At 56.8% G+C, this 23,902-nt stretch overlaps 17 non-coding genes across 17 annotated transcripts; all 17 read left to right on the forward strand.

Moving 5' to 3' along the window:
* The first annotated feature begins 609 nt into the window (after positions 1–609).
* Positions 610–773, forward strand: LOC148433722 (U1 spliceosomal RNA). The gene has a single exon (XR_015876842.1). It is a non-coding gene; the product is annotated as a U1 spliceosomal RNA (small nuclear RNA).
* Positions 774–2,045: 1,272 nt separating this feature from the next.
* Positions 2,046–2,209, forward strand: LOC148433723 (U1 spliceosomal RNA). The gene has a single exon (XR_015876843.1). It is a non-coding gene; the product is annotated as a U1 spliceosomal RNA (small nuclear RNA).
* Positions 2,210–3,481: 1,272 nt separating this feature from the next.
* LOC148433724 (U1 spliceosomal RNA) lies at positions 3,482–3,645 on the forward strand. Its single transcript, XR_015876844.1, has one exon. It is a non-coding gene; the product is annotated as a U1 spliceosomal RNA (small nuclear RNA).
* Positions 3,646–4,917: 1,272 nt separating this feature from the next.
* LOC148433725 (U1 spliceosomal RNA) lies at positions 4,918–5,081 on the forward strand. The gene has a single exon (XR_015876845.1). It is a non-coding gene; the product is annotated as a U1 spliceosomal RNA (small nuclear RNA).
* A 1,272-nt stretch (positions 5,082–6,353) lies between these two features.
* LOC148433726 (U1 spliceosomal RNA) lies at positions 6,354–6,517 on the forward strand. The gene has a single exon (XR_015876846.1). It is a non-coding gene; the product is annotated as a U1 spliceosomal RNA (small nuclear RNA).
* Positions 6,518–7,789: 1,272 nt separating this feature from the next.
* LOC148433727 (U1 spliceosomal RNA) lies at positions 7,790–7,953 on the forward strand. Its single transcript, XR_015876847.1, has one exon. It is a non-coding gene; the product is annotated as a U1 spliceosomal RNA (small nuclear RNA).
* A 1,272-nt stretch (positions 7,954–9,225) lies between these two features.
* Positions 9,226–9,389, forward strand: LOC148433728 (U1 spliceosomal RNA). The gene has a single exon (XR_015876854.1). It is a non-coding gene; the product is annotated as a U1 spliceosomal RNA (small nuclear RNA).
* A 1,268-nt stretch (positions 9,390–10,657) lies between these two features.
* Positions 10,658–10,821, forward strand: LOC148433729 (U1 spliceosomal RNA). The gene has a single exon (XR_015876859.1). It is a non-coding gene; the product is annotated as a U1 spliceosomal RNA (small nuclear RNA).
* Positions 10,822–12,093: 1,272 nt separating this feature from the next.
* LOC148433730 (U1 spliceosomal RNA) lies at positions 12,094–12,257 on the forward strand. Its single transcript, XR_015876860.1, has one exon. It is a non-coding gene; the product is annotated as a U1 spliceosomal RNA (small nuclear RNA).
* Positions 12,258–13,529: 1,272 nt separating this feature from the next.
* LOC148433731 (U1 spliceosomal RNA) lies at positions 13,530–13,693 on the forward strand. Its single transcript, XR_015876848.1, has one exon. It is a non-coding gene; the product is annotated as a U1 spliceosomal RNA (small nuclear RNA).
* A 1,272-nt stretch (positions 13,694–14,965) lies between these two features.
* On the forward strand, positions 14,966–15,129 carry LOC148433732 (U1 spliceosomal RNA). Its single transcript, XR_015876849.1, has one exon. It is a non-coding gene; the product is annotated as a U1 spliceosomal RNA (small nuclear RNA).
* A 1,268-nt stretch (positions 15,130–16,397) lies between these two features.
* LOC148433733 (U1 spliceosomal RNA) lies at positions 16,398–16,561 on the forward strand. Its single transcript, XR_015876861.1, has one exon. It is a non-coding gene; the product is annotated as a U1 spliceosomal RNA (small nuclear RNA).
* Positions 16,562–17,833: 1,272 nt separating this feature from the next.
* Positions 17,834–17,997, forward strand: LOC148433734 (U1 spliceosomal RNA). The gene has a single exon (XR_015876862.1). It is a non-coding gene; the product is annotated as a U1 spliceosomal RNA (small nuclear RNA).
* A 1,272-nt stretch (positions 17,998–19,269) lies between these two features.
* LOC148433735 (U1 spliceosomal RNA) lies at positions 19,270–19,433 on the forward strand. Its single transcript, XR_015876850.1, has one exon. It is a non-coding gene; the product is annotated as a U1 spliceosomal RNA (small nuclear RNA).
* Positions 19,434–20,705: 1,272 nt separating this feature from the next.
* LOC148433736 (U1 spliceosomal RNA) lies at positions 20,706–20,869 on the forward strand. Its single transcript, XR_015876851.1, has one exon. It is a non-coding gene; the product is annotated as a U1 spliceosomal RNA (small nuclear RNA).
* A 1,272-nt stretch (positions 20,870–22,141) lies between these two features.
* Positions 22,142–22,305, forward strand: LOC148433737 (U1 spliceosomal RNA). The gene has a single exon (XR_015876856.1). It is a non-coding gene; the product is annotated as a U1 spliceosomal RNA (small nuclear RNA).
* Positions 22,306–23,577: 1,272 nt separating this feature from the next.
* Positions 23,578–23,741, forward strand: LOC148433738 (U1 spliceosomal RNA). Its single transcript, XR_015876853.1, has one exon. It is a non-coding gene; the product is annotated as a U1 spliceosomal RNA (small nuclear RNA).
* The last annotated feature ends 161 nt before the right edge of the window (positions 23,742–23,902 follow it).

The raw sequence follows: 23,902 nt of genomic DNA on the forward strand, positions 1-23,902 counted from the left end.
CGCCGCGCTCTGTCCTGACCTCTCCTCCTGTGTGTGCTTCCTGCATGCTTCCTTGCTGTTGTGCCATTCCAGCGTTCTTTGCGTAATCCCACCAATAGAGGGCGGTGCAGGACCCACACTTGTTTCACTTGCTTTGCAAAGCAGGCCTGGAGCTGTTGCACGGTCCAGCTGCTGCAAGAAATCAGCCTGAGTGCTTCAAGTGCTGTGGCTGCCCACCTTGATCCCCACGCAGGGCGGACTTGGGAGTCATCCAGACGGCACCCGTGAAAGCCCGCCGTGCCCCGCGCCCCCGGCACTTTTCCTGTTTCCTGTCCTTTTCCTTTCATACGCCGACGAGGCTCGCAGCCAGCTTTGGCCGACTGCTTGGATGACATCACCGTATGCAAATCCGTCTGCTGCAGTGTGCCCTGGGAATGCTTGCACTAGTTTGTGCGTATGTAGTTTGGGGGTGCTTCAGCAACAAGGCACCCTTCCAGGTGAAGAGATGTGGCCTCCCTGCAGTTGTTGACCTCAGCTGAGAGTTCGCTTCGCGCATGCTCCCCAGGTAAACCTCCTTCAGTTGACGGGGGTGTGCCCGAGCAGCGGGCCTCCCCAGCCCTAGTCCAACTCATACTTACCTGGCAGGGGAGATACCATGATCACGAAGGTGGTTCTCCCAGGGCGAGGCTCATCCATTGCACTCCGGGTGTGCTGACCCCTGCGATTTCCCCAAATGCGGGAAACTCGACTGCATAATTTGTGGTAGTGGGGGACTGCGTTCGCGCTTTCCCCTGATCATCTCTGGTAAAAATCAGCTTGGTTTTGTTTGAAAGCGTCTGTGTGTCTGCTGTGCTGGTGTCAACTCTGAAGCTTTGCTGGATGTGTCCACCCCCTCCCTTCTTTGCCCCGGGGATTGGACATTGAAAGGGAACGTTGCTAGTACTACTAGCCCCATGGTTTTAGCATTGCTCACAAAACATTGTTTGGGCCTAAGCATCGGTTCCGGGACCGATGTTTCTCTGGCCTTTTCTACTTAAGCATGTAACACACTAACTAGTACATTTCACCCGTGCGCAGCGGGACTCAAGACGCTTGCGCAGACCACCAATAACCGCTCTCCACTGCGTAACCTCTGCGTTGCGTCCGTCTCTCATTCAGGCCCTCGGTCTCTTAGGTTGTGAGCACCAGACACGAAGAGAGCCAGCCGGCAGCCCAAAGTACCGCACGGTGAGTGCAGCTGCCAGCAAGCCTGCGCAGCCGCACGGCGCCCCACACAAAGACAACGTTGAGGGGGAAGCCTAGCAATGGGGAGGGAGCATCGGATGCTCCCTCACCATCGCGGGGTTAAGCGTCAAACATCGGAACCACCTGACCGATGGTTCCGGCGAAACATCAAATGATTCCCCTCCCTACTTGGCCCCTGCGCCCTGTAAACTGCGCTTCCACCTTTCCCTCAGCGCCGCGCTCTGTCCTGACCTCTCCTCCTGTGTGTGCTTGCTGCATGCTTCCTTGCTGTTGTGCCATTCCAGCGTTCTTTGCGTAATCCCACCAATAGAGGGCGGTGCAGGACCCACACTTGTTTCACTTGCTTTGCAAAGCAGGCCTGGAGCTGTTGCACGGTCCAGCTGCTGCAAGAAATCAGCCTGAGTGCTTCAAGTGCTGTGGCTGCCCACCTTGATCCCCACGCAGGGCGGACTTGGGAGTCATCCAGACGGCACCCGTGAAAGCCCGCCGTGCCCCGCGCCCCCGGCACTTTTCCTGTTTCCTGTCCTTTTCCTTTCATACGCCGACGAGGCTCGCAGCCAGCTTTGGCCGACTGCTTGGATGACATCACCGTATGCAAATCCGTCTGCTGCAGTGTGCCCTGGGAATGCTTGCACTAGTTTGTGCGTATGTAGTTTGGGGGTGCTTCAGCAACAAGGCACCCTTCCAGGTGAAGAGATGTGGCCTCCCTGCAGTTGTTGACCTCAGCTGAGAGTTCGCTTCGCGCATGCTCCCCAGGTAAACCTCCTTCAGTTGACGGGGGTGTGCCCGAGCAGCGGGCCTCCCCAGCCCTAGTCCAACTCATACTTACCTGGCAGGGGAGATACCATGATCACGAAGGTGGTTCTCCCAGGGCGAGGCTCATCCATTGCACTCCGGGTGTGCTGACCCCTGCGATTTCCCCAAATGCGGGAAACTCGACTGCATAATTTGTGGTAGTGGGGGACTGCGTTCGCGCTTTCCCCTGATCATCTCTGGTAAAAATCAGCTTGGTTTTGTTTGAAAGCGTCTGTGTGTCTGCTGTGCTGGTGTCAACTCTGAAGCTTTGCTGGATGTGTCCACCCCCTCCCTTCTTTGCCCCGGGGATTGGACATTGAAAGGGAACGTTGCTAGTACTACTAGCCCCATGGTTTTAGCATTGCTCACAAAACATTGTTTGGGCCTAAGCATCGGTTCCGGGACCGATGTTTCTCTGGCCTTTTCTACTTAAGCATGTAACACACTAACTAGTACATTTCACCCGTGCGCAGCGGGACTCAAGACGCTTGCGCAGACCACCAATAACCGCTCTCCACTGCGTAACCTCTGCGTTGCGTCCGTCTCTCAATCAGGCCCTCGGTCTCTTAGGTTGTGAGCACCAGACACGAAGAGAGCCAGCCGGCAGCCCAAAGTACCGCACGGTGAGTGCAGCTGCCAGCAAGCCTGCGCAGCCGCACGGCGCCCCACACAAAGACAACGTTGAGGGGGAAGCCTAGCAATGGGGAGGGAGCATCGGATGCTCCCTCACCATCGCGGGGTTAAGCGTCAAACATCGGAACCACCTGACCGATGGTTCCGGCGAAACATCAAATGATTCCCCTCCCTACTTGGCCCCTGCGCCCTGTAAACTGCGCTTCCACCTTTCCCTCAGCGCCGCGCTCTGTCCTGACCTCTCCTCCTGTGTGTGCTTGCTGCATGCTTCCTTGCTGTTGTGCCATTCCAGCGTTCTTTGCGTAATCCCACCAATAGAGGGCGGTGCAGGACCCACACTTGTTTCACTTGCTTTGCAAAGCAGGCCTGGAGCTGTTGCACGGTCCAGCTGCTGCAAGAAATCAGCCTGAGTGCTTCAAGTGCTGTGGCTGCCCACCTTGATCCCCACGCAGGGCGGACTTGGGAGTCATCCAGACGGCACCCGTGAAAGCCCGCCGTGCCCCGCGCCCCCGGCACTTTTCCTGTTTCCTGTCCTTTTCCTTTCATACGCCGACGAGGCTCGCAGCCAGCTTTGGCCGACTGCTTGGATGACATCACCGTATGCAAATCCGTCTGCTGCAGTGTGCCCTGGGAATGCTTGCACTAGTTTGTGCGTATGTAGTTTGGGGGTGCTTCAGCAACAAGGCACCCTTCCAGGTGAAGAGATGTGGCCTCCCTGCAGTTGTTGACCTCAGCTGAGAGTTCGCTTCGCGCATGCTCCCCAGGTAAACCTCCTTCAGTTGACGGGGGTGTGCCCGAGCAGCGGGCCTCCCCAGCCCTAGTCCAACTCATACTTACCTGGCAGGGGAGATACCATGATCACGAAGGTGGTTCTCCCAGGGCGAGGCTCATCCATTGCACTCCGGGTGTGCTGACCCCTGCGATTTCCCCAAATGCGGGAAACTCGACTGCATAATTTGTGGTAGTGGGGGACTGCGTTCGCGCTTTCCCCTGATCATCTCTGGTAAAAATCAGCTTGGTTTTGTTTGAAAGCGTCTGTGTGTCTGCTGTGCTGGTGTCAACTCTGAAGCTTTGCTGGATGTGTCCACCCCCTCCCTTCTTTGCCCCGGGGATTGGACATTGAAAGGGAACGTTGCTAGTACTACTAGCCCCATGGTTTTAGCATTGCTCACAAAACATTGTTTGGGCCTAAGCATCGGTTCCGGGACCGATGTTTCTCTGGCCTTTTCTACTTAAGCATGTAACACACTAACTAGTACATTTCACCCGTGCGCAGCGGGACTCAAGACGCTTGCGCAGACCACCAATAACCGCTCTCCACTGCGTAACCTCTGCGTTGCGTCCGTCTCTCATTCAGGCCCTCGGTCTCTTAGGTTGTGAGCACCAGACACGAAGAGAGCCAGCCGGCAGCCCAAAGTACCGCACGGTGAGTGCAGCTGCCAGCAAGCCTGCGCAGCCGCACGGCGCCCCACACAAAGACAACGTTGAGGGGGAAGCCTAGCAATGGGGAGGGAGCATCGGATGCTCCCTCACCATCGCGGGGTTAAGCGTCAAACATCGGAACCACCTGACCGATGGTTCCGGCGAAACATCAAATGATTCCCCTCCCTACTTGGCCCCTGCGCCCTGTAAACTGCGCTTCCACCTTTCCCTCAGCGCCGCGCTCTGTCCTGACCTCTCCTCCTGTGTGTGCTTCCTGCATGCTTCCTTGCTGTTGTGCCATTCCAGCGTTCTTTGCGTAATCCCACCAATAGAGGGCGGTGCAGGACCCACACTTGTTTCACTTGCTTTGCAAAGCAGGCCTGGAGCTGTTGCACGGTCCAGCTGCTGCAAGAAATCAGCCTGAGTGCTTCAAGTGCTGTGGCTGCCCACCTTGATCCCCACGCAGGGCGGACTTGGGAGTCATCCAGACGGCACCCGTGAAAGCCCGCCGTGCCCCGCGCCCCCGGCACTTTTCCTGTTTCCTGTCCTTTTCCTTTCATACGCCGACGAGGCTCGCAGCCAGCTTTGGCCGACTGCTTGGATGACATCACCGTATGCAAATCCGTCTGCTGCAGTGTGCCCTGGGAATGCTTGCACTAGTTTGTGCGTATGTAGTTTGGGGGTGCTTCAGCAACAAGGCACCCTTCCAGGTGAAGAGATGTGGCCTCCCTGCAGTTGTTGACCTCAGCTGAGAGTTCGCTTCGCGCATGCTCCCCAGGTAAACCTCCTTCAGTTGACGGGGGTGTGCCCGAGCAGCGGGCCTCCCCAGCCCTAGTCCAACTCATACTTACCTGGCAGGGGAGATACCATGATCACGAAGGTGGTTCTCCCAGGGCGAGGCTCATCCATTGCACTCCGGGTGTGCTGACCCCTGCGATTTCCCCAAATGCGGGAAACTCGACTGCATAATTTGTGGTAGTGGGGGACTGCGTTCGCGCTTTCCCCTGATCATCTCTGGTAAAAATCAGCTTGGTTTTGTTTGAAAGCGTCTGTGTGTCTGCTGTGCTGGTGTCAACTCTGAAGCTTTGCTGGATGTGTCCACCCCCTCCCTTCTTTGCCCCGGGGATTGGACATTGAAAGGGAACGTTGCTAGTACTACTAGCCCCATGGTTTTAGCATTGCTCACAAAACATTGTTTGGGCCTAAGCATCGGTTCCGGGACCGATGTTTCTCTGGCCTTTTCTACTTAAGCATGTAACACACTAACTAGTACATTTCACCCGTGCGCAGCGGGACTCAAGACGCTTGCGCAGACCACCAATAACCGCTCTCCACTGCGTAACCTCTGCGTTGCGTCCGTCTCTCATTCAGGCCCTCGGTCTCTTAGGTTGTGAGCACCAGACACGAAGAGAGCCAGCCGGCAGCCCAAAGTACCGCACGGTGAGTGCAGCTGCCAGCAAGCCTGCGCAGCCGCACGGCGCCCCACACAAAGACAACGTTGAGGGGGAAGCCTAGCAATGGGGAGGGAGCATCGGATGCTCCCTCACCATCGCGGGGTTAAGCGTCAAACATCGGAACCACCTGACCGATGGTTCCGGCGAAACATCAAATGATTCCCCTCCCTACTTGGCCCCTGCGCCCTGTAAACTGCGCTTCCACCTTTCCCTCAGCGCCGCGCTCTGTCCTGACCTCTCCTCCTGTGTGTGCTTGCTGCATGCTTCCTTGCTGTTGTGCCATTCCAGCGTTCTTTGCGTAATCCCACCAATAGAGGGCGGTGCAGGACCCACACTTGTTTCACTTGCTTTGCAAAGCAGGCCTGGAGCTGTTGCACGGTCCAGCTGCTGCAAGAAATCAGCCTGAGTGCTTCAAGTGCTGTGGCTGCCCACCTTGATCCCCACGCAGGGCGGACTTGGGAGTCATCCAGACGGCACCCGTGAAAGCCCGCCGTGCCCCGCGCCCCCGGCACTTTTCCTGTTTCCTGTCCTTTTCCTTTCATACGCCGACGAGGCTCGCAGCCAGCTTTGGCCGACTGCTTGGATGACATCACCGTATGCAAATCCGTCTGCTGCAGTGTGCCCTGGGAATGCTTGCACTAGTTTGTGCGTATGTAGTTTGGGGGTGCTTCAGCAACAAGGCACCCTTCCAGGTGAAGAGATGTGGCCTCCCTGCAGTTGTTGACCTCAGCTGAGAGTTCGCTTCGCGCATGCTCCCCAGGTAAACCTCCTTCAGTTGACGGGGGTGTGCCCGAGCAGCGGGCCTCCCCAGCCCTAGTCCAACTCATACTTACCTGGCAGGGGAGATACCATGATCACGAAGGTGGTTCTCCCAGGGCGAGGCTCATCCATTGCACTCCGGGTGTGCTGACCCCTGCGATTTCCCCAAATGCGGGAAACTCGACTGCATAATTTGTGGTAGTGGGGGACTGCGTTCGCGCTTTCCCCTGATCATCTCTGGTAAAAATCAGCTTGGTTTTGTTTGAAAGCGTCTGTGTGTCTGCTGTGCTGGTGTCAACTCTGAAGCTTTGCTGGATGTGTCCACCCCCTCCCTTCTTTGCCCCGGGGATTGGACATTGAAAGGGAACGTTGCTAGTACTACTAGCCCCATGGTTTTAGCATTGCTCACAAAACATTGTTTGGGCCTAAGCATCGGTTCCGGGACCGATGTTTCTCTGGCCTTTTCTACTTAAGCATGTAACACACTAACTAGTACATTTCACCCGTGCGCAGCGGGACTCAAGACGCTTGCGCAGACCACCAATAACCGCTCTCCACTGCGTAACCTCTGCGTTGCGTCCGTCTCTCATTCAGGCCCTCGGTCTCTTAGGTTGTGAGCACCAGACACGAAGAGAGCCAGCCGGCAGCCCAAAGTACCGCACGGTGAGTGCAGCTGCCAGCAAGCCTGCGCAGCCGCACGGCGCCCCACACAAAGACAACGTTGAGGGGGAAGCCTAGCAATGGGGAGGGAGCATCGGATGCTCCCTCACCATCGCGGGGTTAAGCGTCAAACATCGGAACCACCTGACCGATGGTTCCGGCGAAACATCAAATGATTCCCCTCCCTACTTGGCCCCTGCGCCCTGTAAACTGCGCTTCCACCTTTCCCTCAGCGCCGCGCTCTGTCCTGACCTCTCCTCCTGTGTGTGCTTGCTGCATGCTTCCTTGCTGTTGTGCCATTCCAGCGTTCTTTGCGTAATCCCACCAATAGAGGGCGGTGCAGGACCCACACTTGTTTCACTTGCTTTGCAAAGCAGGCCTGGAGCTGTTGCACGGTCCAGCTGCTGCAAGAAATCAGCCTGAGTGCTTCAAGTGCTGTGGCTGCCCACCTTGATCCCCACGCAGGGCGGACTTGGGAGTCATCCAGACGGCACCCGTGAAAGCCCGCCGTGCCCCGCGCCCCCGGCACTTTTCCTGTTTCCTGTCCTTTTCCTTTCATACGCCGACGAGGCTCGCAGCCAGCTTTGGCCGACTGCTTGGATGACATCACCGTATGCAAATCCGTCTGCTGCAGTGTGCCCTGGGAATGCTTGCACTAGTTTGTGCGTATGTAGTTTGGGGGTGCTTCAGCAACAAGGCACCCTTCCAGGTGAAGAGATGTGGCCTCCCTGCAGTTGTTGACCTCAGCTGAGAGTTCGCTTCGCGCATGCTCCCCAGGTAAACCTCCTTCAGTTGACGGGGGTGTGCCCGAGCAGCGGGCCTCCCCAGCCCTAGTCCAACTCATACTTACCTGGCAGGGGAGATACCATGATCACGAAGGTGGTTCTCCCAGGGCGAGGCTCATCCATTGCACTCCGGGTGTGCTGACCCCTGCGATTTCCCCAAATGCGGGAAACTCGACTGCATAATTTGTGGTAGTGGGGGACTGCGTTCGCGCTTTCCCCTGATCATCTCTGGTAAAAATCAGCTTGGTTTTGTTTGAAAGCGTCTGTGTGTCTGCTGTGCTGGTGTCAACTCTGAAGCTTTGCTGGATGTGTCCACCCCCTCCCTTCTTTGCCCCGGGGATTGGACATTGAAAGGGAACGTTGCTAGTACTACTAGCCCCATGGTTTTAGCATTGCTCACAAAACATTGTTTGGGCCTAAGCATCGGTTCCGGGACCGATGTTTCTCTGGCCTTTTCTACTTAAGCATGTAACACACTAACTAGTACATTTCACCCGTGCGCAGCGGGACTCAAGACGCTTGCGCAGACCACCAATAACCGCTCTCCACTGCGTAACCTCTGCGTTGCGTCCGTCTCTCAATCAGGCCCTCGGTCTCTTAGGTTGTGAGCACCAGACACGAAGAGAGCCAGCCGGCAGCCCAAAGTACCGCACGGTGAGTGCAGCTGCCAGCAAGCCTGCGCAGCCGCACGGCGCCCCACACAAAGACAACGTTGAGGGGGAAGCCTAGCAATGGGGAGGGAGCATCGGATGCTCCCTCACCATCGCGGGGTTAAGCGTCAAACATCGGAACCACCTGACCGATGGTTCCGGCGAAACATCAAATGATTCCCCTCCCTACTTGGCCCCTGCGCCCTGTAAACTGCGCTTCCACCTTTCCCTCAGCGCCGCGCTCTGTCCTGACCTCTCCTCCTGTGTGTGCTTGCTGCATGCTTCCTTGCTGTTGTGCCATTCCAGCGTTCTTTGCGTAATCCCACCAATAGAGGGCGGTGCAGGACCCACACTTGTTTCACTTGCTTTGCAAAGCAGGCCTGGAGCTGTTGCACGGTCCAGCTGCTGCAAGAAATCAGCCTGAGTGCTTCAAGTGCTGTGGCTGCCCACCTTGATCCCCACGCAGGGCGGACTTGGGAGTCATCCAGACGGCACCCGTGAAAGCCCGCCGTGCCCCGCGCCCCCGGCACTTTTCCTGTTTCCTGTCCTTTTCCTTTCATACGCCGACGAGGCTCGCAGCCAGCTTTGGCCGACTGCTTGGATGACATCACCGTATGCAAATCCGTCTGCTGCAGTGTGCCCTGGGAATGCTTGCACTAGTTTGTGCGTATGTAGTTTGGGGGTGCTTCAGCAACAAGGCACCCTTCCAGGTGAAGAGATGTGGCCTCCCTGCAGTTGTTGACCTCAGCTGAGAGTTCGCTTCGCGCATGCTCCCCAGGTAAACCTCCTTCAGTTGACGGGGGTGTGCCCGAGCAGCGGGCCTCCCCAGCCCTAGTCCAACTCATACTTACCTGGCAGGGGAGATACCATGATCACGAAGGTGGTTCTCCCAGGGCGAGGCTCATCCATTGCACTCCGGGTGTGCTGACCCCTGCGATTTCCCCAAATGCGGGAAACTCGACTGCATAATTTGTGGTAGTGGGGGACTGCGTTTGCGCTTTCCCCTGATCATCTCTGGTAAAAATCAGCTTGGTTTTGTTTGAAAGCGTCTGTGTGTCTGCTGTGCTGGTGTCAACTCTGAAGCTTTGCTGGATGTGTCCACCCCCTCCCTTCTTTGCCCCGGGGATTGGACATTGAAAGGGAACGTTGCTAGTACTACTAGCCCCATGGTTTTAGCATTGCTCACAAAACATTGTTTGGGCCTAAGCATCGGTTCCGGGACCGATGTTTCTCTGGCCTTTTCTACTTAAGCATGTAACACACTAACTAGTACATTTCACCCGTGCGCAGCGGGACTCAAGACGCTTGCGCAGACCACCAATAACCGCTCTCCACTGCGTAACCTCTGCGTTGCGTCCGTCTCTCATTCAGGCCCTCGGTCTCTTAGGTTGTGAGCACCAGACACGAAGAGAGCCAGCCGGCAGCCCAAAGTACCGCACGGTGAGTGCAGCTGCCAGCAAGCCTGCGCAGCCGCACGGCGCCCCACACAAAGACAACGTTGAGGGGGAAGCCTAGCAATGGGGAGGGAGCATCGGATGCTCCCTCACCATCGCGGGGTTAAGCGTCAAACATCGGAACCACCTGACCGATGGTTCCGGCGAAACATCAAATGATTCCCCTCCCTACTTGGCCCCTGCGCCCTGTAAACTGCGCTTCCACCTTTCCCTCAGCGCCGCGCTCTGTCCTGACCTCTCCTCCTGTGTGTGCTTGCTGCATGCTTCCTTGCTGTTGTGCCATTCCAGCGTTCTTTGCGTAATCCCACCAATAGAGGGCGGTGCAGGACCCACACTTGTTTCACTTGCTTTGCAAAGCAGGCCTGGAGCTGTTGCACGGTCCAGCTGCTGCAAGAAATCAGCCTGAGTGCTTCAAGTGCTGTGGCTGCCCACCTTGATCCCCACGCAGGGCGGACTTGGGAGTCATCCAGACGGCACCCGTGAAAGCCCGCCGTGCCCCGCGCCCCCGGCACTTTTCCTGTTTCCTGTCCTTTTCCTTTCATACGCCGACGAGGCTCGCAGCCAGCTTTGGCCGACTGGATGACATCACCGTATGCAAATCCGTCTGCTGCAGTGTGCCCTGGGAATGCTTGCACTAGTTTGTGCGTATGTAGTTTGGGGGTGCTTCAGCAACAAGGCACCCTTCCAGGTGAAGAGATGTGGCCTCCCTGCAGTTGTTGACCTCAGCTGAGAGTTCGCTTCGCGCATGCTCCCCAGGTAAACCTCCTTCAGTTGACGGGGGTGTGCCCGAGCAGCGGGCCTCCCCAGCCCTAGTCCAACTCATACTTACCTGGCAGGGGAGATACCATGATCACGAAGGTGGTTCTCCCAGGGCGAGGCTCATCCATTGCACTCCGGGTGTGCTGACCCCTGCGATTTCCCCAAATGCGGGAAACTCGACTGCATAATTTGGGGTAGTGGGGGACTGCGTTCGCGCTTTCCCCTGATCATCTCTGGTAAAAATCAGCTTGGTTTTGTTTGAAAGCGTCTGTGTGTCTGCTGTGCTGGTGTCAACTCTGAAGCTTTGCTGGATGTGTCCACCCCCTCCCTTCTTTGCCCCGGGGATTGGACATTGAAAGGGAACGTTGCTAGTACTACTAGCCCCATGGTTTTAGCATTGCTCACAAAACATTGTTTGGGCCTAAGCATCGGTTCCGGGACCGATGTTTCTCTGGCCTTTTCTACTTAAGCATGTAACACACTAACTAGTACATTTCACCCGTGCGCAACGGGACTCAAGACGCTTGCGCAGACCACCAATAACCGCTCTCCACTGCGTAACCTCTGCGTTGCGTCCGTCTCTCATTCAGGCCCTCGGTCTCTTAGGTTGTGAGCACCAGACACGAAGAGAGCCAGCCGGCAGCCCAAAGTACCGCACGGTGAGTGCAGCTGCCAGCAAGCCTGCGCAGCCGCACGGCGCCCCACACAAAGACAACGTTGAGGGGGAAGCCTAGCAATGGGGAGGGAGCATCGGATGCTCCCTCACCATCGCGGGGTTAAGCGTCAAACATCGGAACCACCTGACCGATGGTTCCGGCGAAACATCAAATGATTCCCCTCCCTACTTGGCCCCTGCGCCCTGTAAACTGCGCTTCCACCTTTCCCTCAGCGCCGCGCTCTGTCCTGACCTCTCCTCCTGTGTGTGCTTGCTGCATGCTTCCTTGCTGTTGTGCCATTCCAGCGTTCTTTGCGTAATCCCACCAATAGAGGGCGGTGCAGGACCCACACTTGTTTCACTTGCTTTGCAAAGCAGGCCTGGAGCTGTTGCACGGTCCAGCTGCTGCAAGAAATCAGCCTGAGTGCTTCAAGTGCTGTGGCTGCCCACCTTGATCCCCACGCAGGGCGGACTTGGGAGTCATCCAGACGGCACCCGTGAAAGCCCGCCGTGCCCCGCGCCCCCGGCACTTTTCCTGTTTCCTGTCCTTTTCCTTTCATACGCCGACGAGGCTCGCAGCCAGCTTTGGCCGACTGCTTGGATGACATCACCGTATGCAAATCCGTCTGCTGCAGTGTGCCCTGGGAATGCTTGCACTAGTTTGTGCGTATGTAGTTTGGGGGTGCTTCAGCAACAAGGCACCCTTCCAGGTGAAGAGATGTGGCCTCCCTGCAGTTGTTGACCTCAGCTGAGAGTTCGCTTCGCGCATGCTCCCCAGGTAAACCTCCTTCAGTTGACGGGGGTGTGCCCGAGCAGCGGGCCTCCCCAGCCCTAGTCCAACTCATACTTACCTGGCAGGGGAGATACCATGATCACGAAGGTGGTTCTCCCAGGGCGAGGCTCATCCATTGCACTCCGGGTGTGCTGACCCCTGCGATTTCCCCAAATGCGGGAAACTCGACTGCATAATTTGGGGTAGTGGGGGACTGCGTTCGCGCTTTCCCCTGATCATCTCTGGTAAAAATCAGCTTGGTTTTGTTTGAAAGCGTCTGTGTGTCTGCTGTGCTGGTGTCAACTCTGAAGCTTTGCTGGATGTGTCCACCCCCTCCCTTCTTTGCCCCGGGGATTGGACATTGAAAGGGAACGTTGCTAGTACTACTAGCCCCATGGTTTTAGCATTGCTCACAAAACATTGTTTGGGCCTAAGCATCGGTTCCGGGACCGATGTTTCTCTGGCCTTTTCTACTTAAGCATGTAACACACTAACTAGTACATTTCACCCGTGCGCAGCGGGACTCAAGACGCTTGCGCAGACCACCAATAACCGCTCTCCACTGCGTAACCTCTGCGTTGCGTCCGTCTCTCATTCAGGCCCTCGGTCTCTTAGGTTGTGAGCACCAGACACGAAGAGAGCCAGCCGGCAGCCCAAAGTACCGCACGGTGAGTGCAGCTGCCAGCAAGCCTGCGCAGCCGCACGGCGCCCCACACAAAGACAACGTTGAGGGGGAAGCCTAGCAATGGGGAGGGAGCATCGGATGCTCCCTCACCATCGCGGGGTTAAGCGTCAAACATCGGAACCACCTGACCGATGGTTCCGGCGAAACATCAAATGATTCCCCTCCCTACTTGGCCCCTGCGCCCTGTAAACTGCGCTTCCACCTTTCCCTCAGCGCCGCGCTCTGTCCTGACCTCTCCTCCTGTGTGTGCTTGCTGCATGCTTCCTTGCTGTTGTGCCATTCCAGCGTTCTTTGCGTAATCCCACCAATAGAGGGCGGTGCAGGACCCACACTTGTTTCACTTGCTTTGCAAAGCAGGCCTGGAGCTGTTGCACGGTCCAGCTGCTGCAAGAAATCAGCCTGAGTGCTTCAAGTGCTGTGGCTGCCCACCTTGATCCCCACGCAGGGCGGACTTGGGAGTCATCCAGACGGCACCCGTGAAAGCCCGCCGTGCCCCGCGCCCCCGGCACTTTTCCTGTTTCCTGTCCTTTTCCTTTCATACGCCGACGAGGCTCGCAGCCAGCTTTGGCCGACTGCTTGGATGACATCACCGTATGCAAATCCGTCTGCTGCAGTGTGCCCTGGGAATGCTTGCACTAGTTTGTGCGTATGTAGTTTGGGGGTGCTTCAGCAACAAGGCACCCTTCCAGGTGAAGAGATGTGGCCTCCCTGCAGTTGTTGACCTCAGCTGAGAGTTCGCTTCGCGCATGCTCCCCAGGTAAACCTCCTTCAGTTGACGGGGGTGTGCCCGAGCAGCGGGCCTCCCCAGCCCTAGTCCAACTCATACTTACCTGGCAGGGGAGATACCATGATCACGAAGGTGGTTCTCCCAGGGCGAGGCTCATCCATTGCACTCCGGGTGTGCTGACCCCTGCGATTTCCCCAAATGCGGGAAACTCGACTGCATAATTTGTGGTAGTGGGGGACTGCGTTCGCGCTTTCCCCTGATCATCTCTGGTAAAAATCAGCTTGGTTTTGTTTGAAAGCGTCTGTGTGTCTGCTGTGCTGGTGTCAACTCTGAAGCTTTGCTGGATGTGTCCACCCCCTCCCTTCTTTGCCCCGGGGATTGGACATTGAAAGGGAACGTTGCTAGTACTACTAGCCCCATGGTTTTAGCATTGCTCACAAAACATTGTTTGGGCCTAAGCATCGGTTCCGGGACCGATGTTTCTCTGGCCTTTTCTACTTAAGCATGTAACACACTAACTAGTACATTTCACCCGTGCGCAGCGGGACTCAAGACGCTTGCGCAGACCACCAATAACCGCTCTCCACTGCGTAACCTCTGCGTTGCGTCCGTCTCTCAATCAGGCCCTCGGTCTCTTAGGTTGTGAGCACCAGACACGAAGAGAGCCAGCCGGCAGCCCAAAGTACCGCACGGTGAGTGCAGCTGCCAGCAAGCCTGCGCAGCCGCACGGCGCCCCACACAAAGACAACGTTGAGGGGGAAGCCTAGCAATGGGGAGGGAGCATCGGATGCTCCCTCACCATCGCGGGGTTAAGCGTCAAACATCGGAACCACCTGACCGATGGTTCCGGCGAAACATCAAATGATTCCCCTCCCTACTTGGCCCCTGCGCCCTGTAAACTGCGCTTCCACCTTTCCCTCAGCGCCGCGCTCTGTCCTGACCTCTCCTCCTGTGTGTGCTTGCTGCATGCTTCCTTGCTGTTGTGCCATTCCAGCGTTCTTTGCGTAATCCCACCAATAGAGGGCGGTGCAGGACCCACACTTGTTTCACTTGCTTTGCAAAGCAGGCCTGGAGCTGTTGCACGGTCCAGCTGCTGCAAGAAATCAGCCTGAGTGCTTCAAGTGCTGTGGCTGCCCACCTTGATCCCCACGCAGGGCGGACTTGGGAGTCATCCAGACGGCACCCGTGAAAGCCCGCCGTGCCCCGCGCCCCCGGCACTTTTCCTGTTTCCTGTCCTTTTCCTTTCATACGCCGACGAGGCTCGCAGCCAGCTTTGGCCGACTGCTTGGATGACATCACCGTATGCAAATCCGTCTGCTGCAGTGTGCCCTGGGAATGCTTGCACTAGTTTGTGCGTATGTAGTTTGGGGGTGCTTCAGCAACAAGGCACCCTTCCAGGTGAAGAGATGTGGCCTCCCTGCAGTTGTTGACCTCAGCTGAGAGTTCGCTTCGCGCATGCTCCCCAGGTAAACCTCCTTCAGTTGACGGGGGTGTGCCCGAGCAGCGGGCCTCCCCAGCCCTAGTCCAACTCATACTTACCTGGCAGGGGAGATACCATGATCACGAAGGTGGTTCTCCCAGGGCGAGGCTCATCCATTGCACTCCGGGTGTGCTGACCCCTGCGATTTCCCCAAATGCGGGAAACTCGACTGCATAATTTGTGGTAGTGGGGGACTGCGTTCGCGCTTTCCCCTGATCATCTCTGGTAAAAATCAGCTTGGTTTTGTTTGAAAGCGTCTGTGTGTCTGCTGTGCTGGTGTCAACTCTGAAGCTTTGCTGGATGTGTCCACCCCCTCCCTTCTTTGCCCCGGGGATTGGACATTGAAAGGGAACGTTGCTAGTACTACTAGCCCCATGGTTTTAGCATTGCTCACAAAACATTGTTTGGGCCTAAGCATCGGTTCCGGGACCGATGTTTCTCTGGCCTTTTCTACTTAAGCATGTAACACACTAACTAGTACATTTCACCTGTGCGCAGCGGGACTCAAGACGCTTGCGCAGACCACCAATAACCGCTCTCCACTGCGTAACCTCTGCGTTGCGTCCGTCTCTCATTCAGGCCCTCGGTCTCTTAGGTTGTGAGCACCAGACACGAAGAGAGCCAGCCGGCAGCCCAAAGTACCGCACGGTGAGTGCAGCTGCCAGCAAGCCTGCGCAGCCGCACGGCGCCCCACACAAAGACAACGTTGAGGGGGAAGCCTAGCAATGGGGAGGGAGCATCGGATGCTCCCTCACCATCGCGGGGTTAAGCGTCAAACATCGGAACCACCTGACCGATGGTTCCGGCGAAACATCAAATGATTCCCCTCCCTACTTGGCCCCTGCGCCCTGTAAACTGCGCTTCCACCTTTCCCTCAGCGCCGCGCTCTGTCCTGACCTCTCCTCCTGTGTGTGCTTGCTGCATGCTTCCTTGCTGTTGTGCCATTCCAGCGTTCTTTGCGTAATCCCACCAATAGAGGGCGGTGCAGGACCCACACTTGTTTCACTTGCTTTGCAAAGCAGGCCTGGAGCTGTTGCACGGTCCAGCTGCTGCAAGAAATCAGCCTGAGTGCTTCAAGTGCTGTGGCTGCCCACCTTGATCCCCACGCAGGGCGGACTTGGGAGTCATCCAGACGGCACCCGTGAAAGCCCGCCGTGCCCCGCGCCCCCGGCACTTTTCCTGTTTCCTGTCCTTTTCCTTTCATACGCCGACGAGGCTCGCAGCCAGCTTTGGCCGACTGGATGACATCACCGTATGCAAATCCGTCTGCTGCAGTGTGCCCTGGGAATGCTTGCACTAGTTTGTGCGTATGTAGTTTGGGGGTGCTTCAGCAACAAGGCACCCTTCCAGGTGAAGAGATGTGGCCTCCCTGCAGTTGTTGACCTCAGCTGAGAGTTCGCTTCGCGCATGCTCCCCAGGTAAACCTCCTTCAGTTGACGGGGGTGTGCCCGAGCAGCGGGCCTCCCCAGCCCTAGTCCAATTCATACTTACCTGGCAGGGGAGATACCATGATCACGAAGGTGGTTCTCCCAGGGCGAGGCTCATCCATTGCACTCCGGGTGTGCTGACCCCTGCGATTTCCCCAAATGCGGGAAACTCGACTGCATAATTTGGGGTAGTGGGGGACTGCGTTCGCGCTTTCCCCTGATCATCTCTGGTAAAAATCAGCTTGGTTTTGTTTGAAAGCGTCTGTGTGTCTGCTGTGCTGGTGTCAACTCTGAAGCTTTGCTGGATGTGTCCACCCCCTCCCTTCTTTGCCCCGGGGATTGGACATTGAAAGGGAACGTTGCTAGTACTACTAGCCCCATGGTTTTAGCATTGCTCACAAAACATTGTTTGGGCCTAAGCATCGGTTCCGGGACCGATGTTTCTCTGGCCTTTTCTACTTAAGCATGTAACACACTAACTAGTACATTTCACCCGTGCGCAGCGGGACTCAAGACGCTTGCGCAGACCACCAATAACCGCTCTCCACTGCGTAACCTCTGCGTTGCGTCCGTCTCTCATTCAGGCCCTCGGTCTCTTAGGTTGTGAGCACCAGACACGAAGAGAGCCAGCCGGCAGCCCAAAGTACCGCACGGTGAGTGCAGCTGCCAGCAAGCCTGCGCAGCCGCACGGCGCCCCACACAAAGACAACGTTGAGGGGGAAGCCTAGCAATGGGGAGGGAGCATCGGATGCTCCCTCACCATCGCGGGGTTAAGCGTCAAACATCGGAACCACCTGACCGATGGTTCCGGCGAAACATCAAATGATTCCCCTCCCTACTTGGCCCCTGCGCCCTGTAAACTGCGCTTCCACCTTTCCCTCAGCGCCGCGCTCTGTCCTGACCTCTCCTCCTGTGTGTGCTTGCTGCATGCTTCCTTGCTGTTGTGCCATTCCAGCGTTCTTTGCGTAATCCCACCAATAGAGGGCGGTGCAGGACCCACACTTGTTTCACTTGCTTTGCAAAGCAGGCCTGGAGCTGTTGCACGGTCCAGCTGCTGCAAGAAATCAGCCTGAGTGCTTCAAGTGCTGTGGCTGCCCACCTTGATCCCCACGCAGGGCGGACTTGGGAGTCATCCAGACGGCACCCGTGAAAGCCCGCCGTGCCCCGCGCCCCCGGCACTTTTCCTGTTTCCTGTCCTTTTCCTTTCATACGCCGACGAGGCTCGCAGCCAGCTTTGGCCGACTGCTTGGATGACATCACCGTATGCAAATCCGTCTGCTGCAGTGTGCCCTGGGAATGCTTGCACTAGTTTGTGCGTATGTAGTTTGGGGGTGCTTCAGCAACAAGGCACCCTTCCAGGTGAAGAGATGTGGCCTCCCTGCAGTTGTTGACCTCAGCTGAGAGTTCGCTTCGCGCATGCTCCCCAGGTAAACCTCCTTCAGTTGACGGGGGTGTGCCCGAGCAGCGGGCCTCCCCAGCCCTAGTCCAACTCATACTTACCTGGGAGGGGAGATACCATGATCACGAAGGTGGTTCTCCCAGGGCGAGGCTCATCCATTGCACTCCGGGTGTGCTGACCCCTGCGATTTCCCCAAATGCGGGAAACTCGACTGCATAATTTGTGGTAGTGGGGGACTGCGTTCGCGCTTTCCCCTGATCATCTCTGGTAAAAATCAGCTTGGTTTTGTTTGAAAGCGTCTGTGTGTCTGCTGTGCTGGTGTCAACTCTGAAGCTTTGCTGGATGTGTCCACCCCCTCCCTTTTTTGCCCCGGGGATTGGACATTGAAAGGGAACGTTGCTAGTACTACTAGCCCCATGGTTTTAGCATTGCTCACAAAACATTGTTTGGGCCTAAGCATCGGTTCCGGGACCGATGTTTCTCTGGCCTTTTCTACTTAAGCATGTAACACACTAACTAGTACATTTCACCCGTGCGCAGCGGGACTCAAGACGCTTGCGCAGACCACCAATAACCGCTCTCCACTGCGTAACCTCTGCGTTGCGTCCGTCTCTCAATCAGGCCCTCGGTCTCTTAGGTTGTGAGCACCAGACACGAAGAGAGCCAGCCGGCAGCCCAAAGTACCGCACGGTGAGTGCAGCTGCCAGCAAGCCTGCGCAGCCGCACGGCGCCCCACACAAAGACAACGTTGAGGGGGAAGCCTAGCAATGGGGAGGGAGCATCGGATGCTCCCTCACCATCGCGGGGTTAAGCGTCAAACATCGGAACCACCTGACCGATGGTTCCGGCGAAACATCAAATGATTCCCCTCCCTACTTGGCCCCTGCGCCCTGTAAACTGCGCTTCCACCTTTCCCTCAGCGCCGCGCTCTGTCCTGACCTCTCCTCCTGTGTGTGCTTGCTGCATGCTTCCTTGCTGTTGTGCCATTCCAGCGTTCTTTGCGTAATCCCACCAATAGAGGGCGGTGCAGGACCCACACTTGTTTCACTTGCTTTGCAAAGCAGGCCTGGAGCTGTTGCACGGTCCAGCTGCTGCAAGAAATCAGCCTGAGTGCTTCAAGTGCTGTGGCTGCCCACCTTGATCCCCACGCAGGGCGGACTTGGGAGTCATCCAGACGGCACCCGTGAAAGCCCGCCGTGCCCCGCGCCCCCGGCACTTTTCCTGTTTCCTGTCCTTTTCCTTTCATACGCCGACGAGGCTCGCAGCCAGCTTTGGCCGACTGCTTGGATGACATCACCGTATGCAAATCCGTCTGCTGCAGTGTGCCCTGGGAATGCTTGCACTAGTTTGTGCGTATGTAGTTTGGGGGTGCTTCAGCAACAAGGCACCCTTCCAGGTGAAGAGATGTGGCCTCCCTGCAGTTGTTGACCTCAGCTGAGAGTTCGCTTCGCGCATGCTCCCCAGGTAAACCTCCTTCAGTTGACGGGGGTGTGCCCGAGCAGCGGGCCTCCCCAGCCCTAGTCCAACTCATACTTACCTGGCAGGGGAGATACCATGATCACGAAGGTGGTTCTCCCAGGGCGAGGCTCATCCATTGCACTCCGGGTGTGCTGACCCCTGCGATTTCCCCAAATGCGGGAAACTCGACTGCATAATTTGTGGTAGTGGGGGACTGCGTTCGCGCTTTCCCCTGATCATCTCTGGTAAAAATCAGCTTGGTTTTGTTTGAAAGCGTCTGTGTGTCTGCTGTGCTGGTGTCAACTCTGAAGCTTTGCTGGATGTGTCCACCCCCTCCCTTCTTTGCCCCGGGGATTGGACATTGAAAGGGAACGTTGCTAGTACTACTAGCCCCATGGTTTTAGCATTGCTCACAAAACATTGTTTGGGCCTAAGCATCGGTTCCGGGACCGATGTTTCTCTGGCCTTTTCTACTTAAGCATGTAACACACTAACTAGTACATTTCACCCGTGCGCAGCGGGACTCAAGACGCTTGCGCAGACCACCAATAACCGCTCTCCACTGCGTAACCTCTGCGTTGCGTCCGTCTCTCAATCAGGCCCTCGGTCTCTTAGGTTGTGAGCACCAAACACGAAGAGAGCCAGCCGGCAGCCCAAAGTACCGCACGGTGAGTGCAGCTGCCAGCAAGCCTGCGCAGCCGCACGGCGCCCCACACAAAGACAACGTTGAGGGGGAAGCCTAGCAATGGGGAGGGAGCATCGGATGCTCCCTCACCATCGCGGGGTTAAGCGTCAAACATCGGAACCACCTGACCGATGGTTCCGGCGAAACATCAAATGATTCCCCTCCCTACTTGGCCCCTGCGCCCTGTAAACTGCGCTTCCACCTTTCCCTCAGCGCCGCGCTCTGTCCTGACCTCTCCTCCTGTGTGTGCTTGCTGCATGCTTCCTTGCTGTTGTGCCATTCCAGCGTTCTTTGCGTAATCCCACCAATAGAGGGCGGTGCAGGACCCACACTTGTTTCACTTGCTTTGCAAAGCAGGCCTGGAGCTGTTGCACGGTCCAGCTGCTGCAAGAAATCAGCCTGAGTGCTTCAAGTGCTGTGGCTGCCCACCTTGATCCCCACGCAGGGCGGACTTGGGAGTCATCCAGACGGCACCCGTGAAAGCCCGCCGTGCCCCGCGCCCCCGGCACTTTTCCTGTTTCCTGTCCTTTTCCTTTCATACGCCGACGAGGCTCGCAGCCAGCTTTGGCCGACTGCTTGGATGACATCACCGTATGCAAATCCGTCTGCTGCAGTGTGCCCTGGGAATGCTTGCACTAGTTTGTGCGTATGTAGTTTGGGGGTGCTTCAGCAACAAGGCACCCTTCCAGGTGAAGAGATGTGGCCTCCCTGCAGTTGTTGACCTCAGCTGAGAGTTCGCTTCGCGCATGCTCCCCAGGTAAACCTCCTTCAGTTGACGGGGGTGTGCCCGAGCAGCGGGCCTCCCCAGCCCTAGTCCAACTCATACTTACCTGGCAGGGGAGATACCATGATCACGAAGGTGGTTCTCCCAGGGCGAGGCTCATCCATTGCACTCCGGGTGTGCTGACCCCTGCGATTTCCCCAAATGCGGGAAACTCGACTGCATAATTTGTGGTAGTGGGGGACTGCGTTCGCGCTTTCCCCTGATCATCTCTGGTAAAAATCAGCTTGGTTTTGTTTGAAAGCGTCTGTGTGTCTGCTGTGCTGGTGTCAACTCTGAAGCTTTGCTGGATGTGTCCACCCCCTCCCTTCTTTGCCCCGGGGATTGGACATTGAAAGGGAACGTTGCTAGTACTACTAGCCCCATGGTTTTAGCATTGCTCACAAAACATTGTTTGGGCCTAAGCATCGGTTCCGGGACCGATGTTTCTCTGGCCTTTTCTACTTAAGCATGTAACACACTAACTAGTACATTTCACCCGTGCGCAGCGGGACTCAAGACGCTTGCGCAGACCACCAATAACCGCTCTCCACTGCGTAACCTCTGCGTTGCGTCCGTCTCTCAATCAGGCCCTCGGTCTCTTAGGTTGTGAGCACCAGACACGAAGAGAGCCAGCCGGCAGCCCAAAGTACCGCACGGTGAGTGCAGCTGCCAGCAAGCCTGCGCAGCCGCACGGCGCCCCACACAAAGACAACGTTGAGGGGGAAGCCTAGCAATGGGGAGGGAGCATCGGATGCTCCCTCACCATCGCGGGGTTAAGCGTCAAACATCGGAACCACCTGACCGATGGTTCCGGCGAAACATCAAATGATTCCCCTCCCTACTTGGCCCCTGCGCCCTGTAAACTGCGCTTCCACCTTTCCCTCAGCGCCGCGCTCTGTCCTGACCTCTCCTCCTGTGTGTGCTTGCTGCATGCTTCCTTGCTGTTGTGCCATTCCAGCGTTCTTTGCGTAATCCCACCAATAGAGGGCGGTGCAGGACCCACACTTGTTTCACTTGCTTTGCAAAGCAGGCCTGGAGCTGTTGCACGGTCCAGCTGCTGCAAGAAATCAGCCTGAGTGCTTCAAGTGCTGTGGCTGCCCACCTTGATCCCCACGCAGGGCGGACTTGGGAGTCATCCAGACGGCACCCGTGAAAGCCCGCCGTGCCCCGCGCCCCCGGCACTTTTCCTGTTTCCTGTCCTTTTCCTTTCATACGCCGACGAGGCTCGCAGCCAGCTTTGGCCGACTGCTTGGATGACATCACCGTATGCAAATCCGTCTGCTGCAGTGTGCCCTGGGAATGCTTGCACTAGTTTGTGCGTATGTAGTTTGGGGGTGCTTCAGCAACAAGGCACCCTTCCAGGTGAAGAGATGTGGCCTCCCTGCAGTTGTTGACCTCAGCTGAGAGTTCGCTTCGCGCATGCTCCCCAGGTAAACCTCCTTCAGTTGACGGGGGTGTGCCCGAGCAGCGGGCCTCCCCAGCCCTAGTCCAACTCATACTTACCTGGCAGGGGAGATACCATGATCACGAAGGTGGTTCTCCCAGGGCGAGGCTCATCCATTGCACTCCGGGTGTGCTGACCCCTGCGATTTCCCCAAATGCGGGAAACTCGACTGCATAATTTGTGGTAGTGAGGGACTGCGTTCGCGCTTTCCCCTGATCATCTCTGGTAAAAATCAGCTTGGTTTTGTTTGAAAGCGTCTGTGTGTCTGCTGTGCTGGTGTCAACTCTGAAGCTTTGCTGGATGTGTCCACCCCCTCCCTTCTTTGCCCCGGGGATTGGACATTGAAAGGGAACGTTGCTAGTACTACTAGCCCCATGGTTTTAGCATTGCTCACAAAACATTGTTTGGGCCTAAGCATCGGTTCCGGGACCGATGTTTCTCTGGCCTTTTCTACTTAAGCATGTAACACACTAACTAGTACATTTCACCCGTGCGCAGCGGGACTCAAGACGCTTGCGCAGACCACCAATAACCGCTCTCCACTGCGTAACCTCTGCGTTGCGTCCGTCTCTCATTCAGGCCCTCGGTCTCTTAGGTTGTGAGCACCAGACACGAAGAGAGCCAGCCGGCAGCCCAAAGTACCGCACGGTGAGTGCAGCTGCCAGCAAGCCTGCGCAGCCGCACGGCGCCCCACACAAAGACAACGTTGAGGGGGAAGCCTAGCAATGGGGAGGGAGCATCGGATGCTCCCTCACCATCGCGGGGTTAAGCGTCAAACATCGGAACCACCTGACCGATGGTTCCGGCGAAACATCAAATGATTCCCCTCCCTACTTGGCCCCTGCGCCCTGTAAACTGCGCTTCCACCTTTCCCTCAGCGCCGCGCTCTGTCCTGACCTCTCCTCCTGTGTGTGCTTGCTGCATGCTTCCTTGCTGTTGTGCCATTCCAGCGTTCTTTGCGTAATCCCACCAATAGAGGGCGGTGCAGGACCCACACTTGTTTCACTTGCTTTGCAAAGCAGGCCTGGAGCTGTTGCACGGTCCAGCTGCTGCAAGAAATCAGCCTGAGTGCTTCAAGTGCTGTGGCTGCCCACCTTGATCCCCACGCAGGGCGGACTTGGGAGTCATCCAGACGGCACCCGTGAAAGCCCGCCGTGCCCCGCGCCCCCGGCACTTTTCCTGTTTCCTGTCCTTTTCCTTTCATACGCCGACGAGGCTCGCAGCCAGCTTTGGCCGACTGCTTGGATGACATCACCGTATGCAAATCCGTCTGCTGCAGTGTGCCCTGGGAATGCTTGCACTAGTTTGTGCGTATGTAGTTTGGGGGTGCTTCAGCAACAAGGCACCCTTCCAGGTGAAGAGATGTGGCCTCCCTGCAGTTGTTGACCTCAGCTGAGAGTTCGCTTCGCGCATGCTCCCCAGGTAAACCTCCTTCAGTTGACGGGGGTGTGCCCGAGCAGCGGGCCTCCCCAGCCCTAGTCCAACTCATACTTACCTGGCAGGGGAGATACCATGATCACGAAGGTGGTTCTCCCAGGGCGAGGCTCATCCATTGCACTCCGGGTGTGCTGACCCCTGCGATTTCCCCAAATGCGGGAAACTCGACTGCATAATTTGTGGTAGTGGGGGACTGCGTTCGCGCTTTCCCCTGATCATCTCTGGTAAAAATCAGCTTGGTTTTGTTTGAAAGCGTCTGTGTGTCTGCTGTGCTGGTGTCAACTCTGAAGCTTTGCTGGATGTGTCCACCCCCTCCCTTCTTTGCCCCGGGGATTGGACATTGAAAGGGAACGTTGCTAGTACTACTAGCCCCAT

Source organism: Taudactylus pleione, unplaced genomic scaffold (genome assembly GCF_031769625.1).
Source record: "Taudactylus pleione unplaced genomic scaffold, aTauple2 ptg002151l, whole genome shotgun sequence".
Classification (NCBI taxonomy): domain Eukaryota; kingdom Metazoa; phylum Chordata; class Amphibia; order Anura; family Myobatrachidae; genus Taudactylus; species Taudactylus pleione.